Source organism: Sceloporus occidentalis, unplaced genomic scaffold (genome assembly GCF_023333645.1).
Source record: "Sceloporus occidentalis isolate IW3139 unplaced genomic scaffold, rSceOcc1.0.p SCAF_111, whole genome shotgun sequence".
Classification (NCBI taxonomy): Eukaryota; Metazoa; Chordata; class Lepidosauria; order Squamata; family Phrynosomatidae; genus Sceloporus; species Sceloporus occidentalis.
The window spans coordinates 675361-683822 of record NW_028317091.1 but is presented as its reverse complement, the minus strand read 5'-3'; the positions used below and the strand labels follow the sequence as shown (position 1 = coordinate 683822).

Below are 8462 nucleotides of genomic sequence, written 5' to 3'. Positions count from 1 at the left end.
GACAGGGCCAGCAAGGGGGCCTGGGTAATATTTGCATAATTACAGATATCTATTATCTTTCTGACATTGTCACTAGAAGATCTTGATTTTATAAAACCTGTTTGATCTTTATGTATTAGTACCTCTAAATTAGGTCTAATCCTATTTGCTATTATCGCAGAATATATTTTAGTATCTAAATTTATCAGAGATATAGGTCTATAGTTTTTAATATCCAGGGCAGATTTATCGGGTTTCAAAATAGGGCATATTTGTGCTTGTAGCATTTCTCGTGGGAATTTTTTCTGACTTTTTATTTCATTAAACATATTGCACAAATAAGGAGTCAGACTGGTTTCCAAACATTGAAAAAATTCAGCAATATATCCATCAGGGCCCGGCGATTTACCCTTTTTTAATTGCTTTATTATTTTTATCACTTCATTTTCTTCTATAGGGCGATCTAAGATTTTAGCTTGGCTGTCGATATTTGTGTTATTTTAGAAGATCTTAAATACTTCTTAATTATATCTCGCTTGTGGCTATTGTCATGAATATTATATAATTCTGTGTAGAATATACGAAAAGCTTCTCCAATATGTGCTGGTGAAATGCAATTTTTATCTTTATAAATAATTTTATGTATTCTAGAGTTAGCTGTTCGTATTGATAATTGGCGAGAGAGAAGCTGATCCGGACGGTTCCCCAAATAATACCATTTTTGCTTATATTTAGTTAATATCTTATTAGCCTTTTCCATCAGTAGCTCATTAATTGTTTTTTTTGTTAATTCCATTTCAGATTTTAATTCCGAATCTAACCGTATCTTATTTCTCCTATATAGATCTTCAAGATGGATATATAAATCAGAAAGTGTTTTAGATTTTGTTTTATTCCGATGTGCTGTTCTACTAATCAAGTGTCCCCGAATAACACATTTATAAGTACACCAGGTATTTGCAAAAGACGTCTCAATAGGATTATTTTCCACAAAAAATTGTTTAGTAATTTTTTCCAGTTCCTTCCTATATAATGTATTCATTAATGGATTTTTATTTAATCTCCATGGAGGTCTTATACTTCAATTGGTTCCTTTTAGTATTATCATAATTGAGTCGTGGTCCGACCAAGGGATTTCTTTTATCCATATTCGCTTACATTCTCTTATTAATGGTGCATTAACTAGAACCAGATCTATTCTGGAGAATGATTTATGGCACCTTGAATAGTAGGTATAATCTTGATCTTCTGGATGTAATGATCGCCATAGATCATATAATCTGTTTCTCCCTAAGAAATCATTGAAAGATTTAACCTTTTCTAATCCCATCCGGTCTTTTTTTTTATAATCAGTAGTCAATTTATCCATATCTAGATCTACTACACAGTTGAAATCGCCTGCCACTATTAATGTACCTTGAATATATATCTGAATTCTTTTCATAAGGCTATTGAGAAAAGGAATCTGTTTGCTATTTGGAGCATATATATTTATTATCGAATATATTCTATCATTCAATCTACAAATTAAAATGAAGAACCGACCTTCCTTATCTCGCTGGACATAGATCTTCTCATATTTTATCTCTCTTGCAATAAGAATTGCTACTCCTCTCTTTTTCTGATTTCCTAATGAGGCATATTCTATTACCGGATATTTCCTAAAGGAGAGTTTCTGCACAAATGCATTTGTCCAATGAGTTTCCTGGATTATTGCAACCTCAATTTTATTCTCTACAAGATGATTAATTAGAGTAATTCTTTTTTGGGGAAGATTCATACCCTGCACATTTAATGAAAAAAACCTTGAAACCATTTTTTCATCAATTGATTATAATACTTTTTGATATTCTTTATGAGGAGAGAAGAAAAGTTATCATAGACCCACTTTGGATTTAACATATTACAGTACCATATACAACATATAACATAAATTATGCAATACATAACATATCTATATTTATCTCTATTGTGTAAGGTAAATATACCCTTTTGCCTCATCAAAATTAGATAGTTAAGGCGATGCCAACAGAAAAGGGAAAAAAAATAAATAAAAAATAAAGAATTATTATTATCTATAAAATAATATAATTGAATAATTGTGTCTTATGTGTGTATAGTTGTGAAATTCCTTCTAATTAATAATATTAATGTGTATATAATTATATTAACACCTTCTGCAATATTGCAGAGTGTATTTAAAATGTGTTTAAAAAAAATCTCAAAAAACACTTATTTGTGTATGATTGTGAAATTTCTTCCGAATAATGTTATTAGTCTATATGTGAAAAGATGTAAAAATTTACATCTTCTGCAATAATGCAGAGTGTATTTAAATAAAACAAGTGTTTACTATATAATCGTGATCTAATATAAAAAAGAAAAAAAAATTACTACATTTTAATAAGTGAAATATAACTAAATATTATCATGTCTATATAAATAGTGAAATTATGTAGTATTAATATGATATGTGTAATTATAATAATAGTCCTGCTTATTGCAGAATTTATCTTCTAGTTATTACAATTATAAAAGTGTTATACCACCTCAAAAGAGGAAAAAAAAAAAAAAAAAAAAAAGGAATTATATATATTTCTTCAAGTCTTAAATCATATTAGATTAGTCTTATACTGCTTTATTTATCCAACTCCTTTTCCATCCAGCCTTGCGCATCTTTGGAATTTCCAAATACTTTAGATATTCCATTATACAAGATATGAAACTTTAGTGGGTATCCCCACCAAAATTTTATATATTTCTTTTTTAATTTTTCAATTATAATGCTAAAGGATCTTCTTCCTTGTCGGATGGAAAACGGTATATCTTGAAAAAATAGCAGTTTGGAATAAGCTTGAATATCCGATTTAAATATACGTGATGCCTTCATCACCTCATTTTTTGTTCCTAAAGTATTAAATCTAACAATTATGTCTCTTGGAAAATGTCCTACTACATTATTTGGTTTTGTTATTCTATATACCCAATCTATATCAGAGATTGTAACTTTATTATGTATGTCCATACTATTAATCAAGGTCACCAGAAAAGTTATAGTTTTATCTTGAGTAATAATTTCTTCAATTCCTCTAATTCTAATGTTTTTTCTACGGGCCCAATTCTCATTATCATTTATTTTACGTTCTAATACTTCTATTTGTTGTTGTTTTTTTTGATTATCTTGAAGTAACTCTTCAGTTTTAATTTCAAGTACTGCTATTTTTTCTTCAGAGGCAATTACTCTCTCTTTAAAATGATTTATATCTGATCTTATTTCAGTTAAAAAAAGTAGCCAATTCATTTTTTATTAAATCCATTTGAGCATTTAAGGCTTTTTGTAAATGTATTTGAGAGGTTTCTGCTTGATCCAACTGCCCACAACTCTCCATACTTAAATTCGTATTATCCATTTCCATTGAATCTAAAGTTGTATCTTGCGTTATAGTTGTTTCTATTGTTTTCTGAGATTGTGGAGAAAATATATTATCAATTTTCCTCACATTTTTTGAGGTTAGATCAACTTTTTTCCTCTTATCTTTCACCATCTCTTTTTCTTTTATAGCAGATAATTTGTGCTCTATTCCTTTCTTAATTGGCATTCCTACTTCAACAAATTGTTCTTACTTCTATTAGAGGCACTCCCTTAATTGTATTATTACTCAAGCAAATTAATTAATTAGTACATATATGCATAAATGATCAATTGAATTACTAGATTATTCCATAAATAGATAATTCCAATAAATACATAAATCCAAAAATAATTTAGATTAAATAGATAGAATTCATTAATATATTAGTAATTCATGATAGATTTAGAAAAGAGAGAGAAAAAAAAGAATTCATGGCAAATCAATTAATAACAATTAATCTGTTACCTATTAAACATATGATTCATTATAGTTCAATCATCTCTCTCTCAATATATTATATACGTTTCAAAACTTCAATATTTCCATCCAATCTTAAGAGAGAGAATCAAATACATATGATTTTATAAATAATAATCAAATGTCGTGTGTCCTTTTGTCCAATGATCCATGATTTAAAAGTCTCTCCTTAATGATTTCTTGATTCGAAGTAGATATATAAAGTGCTAAAGTGCTAAATAATCTATAAATAATAAATATTAATCGATTTGAAGATATAAAACATGATCATAAGCGTCTTAATCAATGATATTAGTCTTTCAAATTCATTCCGATTTTCCACATGCTTTAAAGTTACTTATCTCTTCCGTAGATGGGATCATATATACTTTTATAGCTCACTCCAATCCTTCAGATGCGAACTCCCACTTTCTTTATCTTTAGTCTGCACCAAAAGCTGATTATCTCCGCCTTCCGTCTCTATCCCCTCAGAGCCGATAGATCTCCTCCGTCTGCTCTGATTCAGATTCTCCGGGGCGTTAGGTCAGCGTTACATTCGTATAGATAATCCGTCTCTTTCCTCTCAGAGCCGATAGATCTCCTCCGTCTGCTCCGATTAGAATTCTCCGGAACGTTGACCTGGCGCTGCAGTCACACAAATCACACAGATATGTCAGGCGCTAAACAGTCGATCATTGAACCGTTGGGGCTGCAAAAGGTCAAACTCGAAGCTCAGAATTCCATCTGCAGCATCGCCTTTACCAGACGCTCCACCCAGTCAGCGTTTTACGTCATTTCCCCGTTGTTGTCATTGCTGTCTTGTTTTCTTTTTCAATACTCTTTGGGTTAGTGTGTTTTCTTAGCCACCTACATTTTAGAAAAGAAAAGCTCTTTATAGTTGCAAATGCAATCAATGAGAAAAGACTCAAAAACATTTCTTGTCCACTAGTCCACAAATTGTTTAACTTGTGGAGAGAATGTAGTGCAAAATAGATTCTCTCCTAAAGTTTCTAAATACACAGTTTAATAGAAATTAACCTCTCACATGCTAAGCGAGCGCTCTACCACTTGAGCTAATCCCCCTACACGATGAGCGTCTCATCCAACAAACACAATTTGTAACAGATAAGATTGCAAAAATATGCGCAGTACAATAAATCTGACCTTGCAAAAATAAGAGAACTCCTCCCAATTACAGCCTCTAAAAAGTATCTGGGGAATGCGGGTATCGATCCCGCTACCTCTCACATGCAAGGCGAGCACTCTACCACTTTAGCTAATCCCCCTACACATTGGGTGTCTCATCCACAGATAAGATTGCAAAAATATGTGCAGTACACTAAATCTGACCTCCTTCCAATACAGCCTCTAAAAATAATCTGGAGAATGCAGGTATCAATCCCGCTACCTCTCACATGCTAAGCGAGCGCTCTACCACTTGAGCTAATCCCCCACACACCATTAAGCGTTAGAAGTCAAATTTTTTTTTCTTTTTAAAGTCCTAAAGAAAAGAAACTTGTAAGACCATCTTCATTTCCAATAAAGGCTCTTTTTATTTTGTTCCTAGCACCCTGTCAGTTGAAGCAACAAAAACCTACTCAATGCTTAGTGAGCCTTTTGTTTTCTTTTTCAATACTCTTTGGGTTAGCGTGTTTCCTTAGCCACCTACATTTTACAAACGAAAAGCTCTTTATAGTTGCAAATGCAATCAATGAGAAAAGACTCAAAAATATTTCATGTCCACTAGTCCACCAATTGTTTAACTTGTGGAGAGAACGTAGTGCAAAATAGGTTCTCTCCCAAAGTTTCTAAATACACAGTTTAATAGAAATTAAAATACTGAATTGTGGAGAATGCGGGTCTCAATCCTGCTACCTCTCACATGCTAAGCGAGCGCTCTACCACTTGAGCTAATCCCCCTACATGACGAGAGTCTTATCCAAAAAACACAATTTGTAACAGATAAGATTGCAAAAATATGTGCAGTACAATAAATCTGACCTCCTTCCAATTACAGCCTCTAAAAATAATCTGGAGAATGCAGGCATCGATCCCGCTACCTCTCACATGCAAAGTGAGCGCTCTACCACTTGAGCTAATCCCCCTACACTATGAGTGCTTAGTCCAACAAACACAATTTGTAACAGATAAGATTACAAAAATATGTGCAGTACAATAAATCTGACCTCCTTCCAATACAGCCTCTAAAAATAATCTGGAGAATGCAGGTGCAAAATAGGTTCTCTCCTAAAGTTTCTAAATACACAGTTTAATAGAAACGAGTGTCTTATCCAACAAACACAATTTGTAACAGATAAGATTGCAAAAATATGTGTAGTACAATAAATCTGACCTTGCAAACATAAGAGAACTCCTCCCAATTACAGCCTCTAAGAAGTACCTGGAAAAGGCAGGTATCTATCCCGCCGCCGCTCACATGCAAAGCGAGCGCGCTACCACTTGAGCTAATCCCCCACACACTGTTAAACATTAGAAGTCAACTTTTTGTTTCTTTTTAAAGTCCTAAAGAAAAGAAACTTGTAAGACCATCTTCATTTCCAATAAAGGCTCTTTTTATTTTGTTCCTAGCACCCTGTCAGTTGAGAAAAAGAGTCACTAATGGAAGCTGGTCTTTGAAAAAGACTTGAAATGATGAGAGGGAGGATTAAAGCAACAAAAACCTACTCAACGCTAAGTGAGCCTTTTGTTTTCTTTTTCAACACTCATTGGGTTAGTGCGTTTTCTTAGCCACCTACATATTGGAAAAGAAAAGCTCTTTATAGTTGCGAATGCAATCAATGAGAAAAGACTCAAAAACATTTCTTGTCCACTAGTCCACCAAAATGCTAGTTTTTTAACCCTTTCCAAGCACTAATTCTACCATCAGCCTTTGTCCAACTTTATGGAAGTAATTTTTTTTGCATTTGTTTTTTCACACACATTTTACTTCAGGTATGAATAAACAGGCTCTGGTGTATGTCACTATCACAAAACACCCCAATATGTGTTAAGCAACATCTCCTGAGTACAGCGATACCTCACATGAATGATTTTGCCTGGCTGTTTGGGGGCAAAAGGACCACATTTGGGGCATGCACATTTTTCAATGTTGAACTTTGGCATTTGGGGATCCACTGCCCATGCCCTATTTGGTACATCTTTGAGCCGGGCCATTTCAGTGTGCCCAATAAACCCATATATTTTTTAAAACTAGACACCCCAGGGTATTTTAAATGCTGGTATTTTAACTCTTTGCATGCACACATTTTACCACCAGAATTTTTTCAAAGTTTGCAGTAGTATTCTTTTGTGTGTATTTTTCCCCACACACCTATGTTATGTATGAATTTACAGCTCCTGGTATATGCTGCTGTCACACGACACCCCAATATGTGTTCAGCAACACCTCCTGAGTACAGTGATACCCCACATGCATGGGTTTATCATTTTTTGGGGGGAACATTTGGTACGTGTGCATTTTTCTAATTGGAAATTAGATGTGTGGCCATCCTTCCCCCCGTGTTAATTGGGACAGTGTTAAACCCGGCCACTTCAATTTACCCCATCAAATCATACATTTTTTAAAAGTAGACACCCCATGGGCATTTAATATGCCAGTATTTTAACTCGTTCTATGCGAGAATTGTTTTAAGCTAAAATGCTAATTTTAGGACTTGCTCACAAAAATATATTTTTTATATATATTTAATTTTTTTTTGCCTTTTTTTACATTTTTTTTTAACATTTTTTTCAACTTGAAGGTTCCGCTGATAGTGACATCAGTGGGAAATTATTTTTACATTTTACTGGGTTTTTTTTACTATTTTTTTCTAATTATTATACATTTTATTTTATTTTTTAATTTATTTTACTAATCACATTGTGATTAGAAAGCTGGGCTCCATTGACTTGCATGGTTGAATGCAGTACCTGTATTCAACCTGCAAGTGGAGCCAGAGTTCTCTAGAGGGTCTGGAAACCATCTAGCGAACTTTTTCTTCTTTATTGGTTTTTTTCCCGGGCCGCCGCCATCTTGTGGATGGTGAAGATCACCGGCAGCGGTAACAGTCCATCCTGGGGTAAGTGTTTGGTGTCGCTGGATGCCTCCTGATCGAGGCATTCCAGTGACACCATTTAAGTTTAGGAGGTGATCGTTGATCGCCTCCTAAACGCTTTTAAAACGTTGACGCCCCGGGGAGGGGCCAGAGATGGCCCCTAGTGCCGATCGTGGCGTTGCTGAATGCCTCGAGGTCGAGGCATTACAGCAACGCCGTTTGGGTGCAGAAAGCGAAAGTAGATCGCTTTCTGCACCCGTTTAAAGACATGCCGGTCCTGGCACGTCAATTGTCGTAAACGACTTGTTTTTCCGTGACGTACCCGGACCGGCAATTGTCATCAAGGGGTTAAAAGCCTATCTCTCCCCCTGCGTTGGTGATATAGTGGTAAGCATAGCTGCCTTCCAAGCAGTTAACCAGGGTTCAATTCCCAGCCAACGCAACATTTTTTTTTTTGGACATCCGAGTCTATTCAGTAAGTTTCAAGCCGTTTGCAATGTTAACCCTTCAACTTGATGTAGTTTGTAACACAATGCATACCATGTTGGTGAGGGAGGGG

General features: G+C 34.3%; 1 non-coding gene across 1 annotated transcript; it reads left to right on the top strand.

Moving 5' to 3' along the window:
- Window positions 1-8273: 8273 nt before the first annotated feature.
- Window positions 8274-8345, top strand: TRNAG-UCC (transfer RNA glycine (anticodon UCC)). The gene has a single exon. It is a non-coding gene; the product is annotated as a tRNA-Gly (tRNA).
- Window positions 8346-8462: the final 117 nt, after the last annotated feature.